Genomic DNA, 3,191 nt, shown 5'->3' on the forward strand with positions numbered 1-3,191 from the left:
GACGCATCTTCGTGTTTGCCAATTTTATTGAGCTACATCACATGAGGAGTAATGTATTAAAGTATTCATTGATCGCAATAATGGAATATTTTCGGAAATGCCAATAAAATACGATTAACAAAATTTGATTGACGTGTTGGTGATCTATGTGCGCTGGGAGTGACAAACTGGCGGCGGAGAGCACAAGATAGAGTGACGTGGAGGCGTCATGTTGAGGAGACCAAAGTTCATCATGGACTGTAGAGCCACATAATGTAAAGTAGTAATAGAATATTTATCACGGATGTTCTCACCCTCAATAATATAGAATATTTTGATGGAAGCAAACAAAAGCACTTAAACAAGCATTTTGCGGAGTAAATATGAATTTTATAGGCTATCTAGCAGCAGTTATTAATAGAGAAAAAAATTGTAGCACCGATGAACATGCCAAGTTTACCCCAAGAATAAGCTATATACTATCATTGAGGCTTACCAGGCTATCGAGGAATAATTAAGTTTCATACGAATAGTTCCTACATGAACAATTATTCATTATCTCACGCACCTATCATTAATATTAAACTCATAACTATTTCCAATATTTAGTACCATAGTCCAGGCAACGAATGCTCTAATAAAGGTATAGAGGGAAAAGTTTGGAACACAATTTTCAACTCCACAGCTCTTTTAAGGATAAAAAGTAAAATTCGTATGACTTTTGTTGATGGGGAGTCCCTTGCGAGAAGGTCCCACCGCCTGAATATATTAATTATTTCAGCCGTCAATGGGCCTTACGACTGTCATACTTCAGCCGGGACTGACAGTTTAACGTACCCATCCATAACACAGGAGTGATCTGGTTAAAAACTTTTGGTAATGAGAGGGTTCGAACCCGGGATCTCTATGCTGCTACGCAAGCACTCTATCCACTAGACCACGGATCACTCCAGGCAACGAATGCTCAAATAAAGGTATAGAGGGAAAAAGTTTGTTACTCTGTAAAGTATCGTTGACTGAACTACTTACTAGTGGAACCATGTAAGATCTGATCCAGCTGGTGACAGGACAATAACGCTGGAGACACACGAGATCTGCTATCTCTTCATAGTGAATGATTTAATAGAATCAACAGTTGCCAACAGTTTGCAATTGAATAATCACATTTTCTCAAATTTTAAGCTTATTTTCAATTTTAGGTGAAAATGTCACTGGACAATAATTGAAGAGATTTTCATGCTCAATCTTTTCCACTCAAAATTTTCCGGAGACACACACACACATTCAGACCAATACCCAAAAACCACTTTTTTGGACTCAGGGGGCCTGGAAATGTATAGAAATTTAGAAATTGTTGTACCTTAATTTTTTTCGGTAAGCAATACTTTCCTTACCTGTGGTGATAAGGCAAGGAAAGTAAAAACACCAACTTAGACTTTACAATATGTTTTCTACGATAATATTACCAATATACTAGGAAACAGAAATTTAAATCTGAATAATGCCGTAAAAAAGAGCTGAAAACTATGTATTCAGAGTCAATTTTTTGTAACTCTTTATTGAGCTTTTATTGATAATTCTATTTTAGAACTAAAGACTGGTCATTACATCACGTTTAATCCCATCTATTGGAATTTCATTTCAGATTCATTGCTGTGATATCCTATAAATATCGGGGCACCGAGCTTCGCTCGTTATTTTCATTTCTTGACTAGCTTACCCGGCGAACTTCGAACCGCCAAAAAGTCAATGTATCTCAAGTCACACTTCACTTTATTTGGTGAATCATGAAATTTATCTGACAATCAATATTTTCATTTACATCTCAATACGGACTTCCTATGTGCTTAGTCATGCTGCATTTATTATCCCAAAAACATATTCTTCTCAATCAATTGGTAGTAATAATATCTATCAGTAAAGTGTGAATTAAAAAAAAGATGGTTAAATCAGTGTTTCAGAGTCGAATTCAATGTTTTCATAGTTGTTGATTATCAATAGATGGTCCAGGAAATATTTGATGTACGATGAATTACACAGAATTCCATATTCTTTCCATCTTCCATTTTAGGATTAATATAAGCTAGGCTAAATTCAAATAAATTAATTTAGTCTGTCATTCTTCAATAATGATTTATGAATGCAATATAAACAACTTTCTCTCATGAGATGAATAAATTTTTTCCAACTTTTTCCAGTTTCTCAATGATAGGGGAGGGGAGTGATAATTATTTGTATAGTTCTTTTAAGGAACTAGTATAGTTCTTCTATTATCTATAGCTGGTACCAATCAACTACACTAACTTCAACTCCAAACTACCGTTTTAATACCAGTACGCAATTTATCACAGGTTTTATATCACTGTTTATTATACAGCTGGTAACTTTAGTTGCTAAAATTATAGGTAGCCGCTCGGCCGAAAATTTCGAAAACATGGGTCTGTGAAATCGATTAATAAATAATAATTATTAGCCCCCCTATTAGAATTTCTGGTCAGAAACCATCCCCAATATTCACACAACATACAGGGTCTGTATAATAAGTAACTGGACTGACCTCAGGTAATTTTTTATTGGCAAAATATGTAATATTTTTCATCAGATATCTTCAAAGTAGTCCCTATTTATTCAATTCAATCATTCAGAATTACACAACTTAGACTATTAGAGTCGATAACACGCTAATACCGGATTTTCAAATCCCTGAACGCTCCCTGGCAGTCGGCAACCTCTATGCTGTCTAGAGCCCTCGTTGCAGCACGTTGAACGTTTTCCAGAGTCCCGAACCGCGTCCCCTTGAGTTGTATCTTGATCTTGGGGAACAAAAAGAAGTCCGGTATCCGAGCTGTAAGGAGGATGTGGCAACGTTACCCTCCACTGTTTGGCCAACTGCTCGGTGACGAACAGGCAGGTGTGCGATGGACCATTGTCGTGATGGAGGATCCACGAATCGGCAATCCCCGGACGGACTCCATGAACCCGGGCGGTTAGTCGACGGAGCACCTCTCTGTAGTACTGACGGCCAGTACTACAGAGAGATGCTCCGTCGACTAACTACCCAACATTTCAAAATTTCCTGAGGTCAGTCCGGTTATGCAGACCCTGTATTAGCAAAGATTCATGCCGTTCTGTCAAGTAGTATAAGAGTCTATAAGGAACAAACAAACAAACAAACAAACAAACAAACAAACAACAAACAAACAAACAAACAA

The sequence above is a fragment of the Nilaparvata lugens genome, chromosome 2 (assembly GCF_014356525.2).
Source record: "Nilaparvata lugens isolate BPH chromosome 2, ASM1435652v1, whole genome shotgun sequence".
Taxonomy (NCBI): Eukaryota; Metazoa; Arthropoda; class Insecta; order Hemiptera; family Delphacidae; genus Nilaparvata; species Nilaparvata lugens.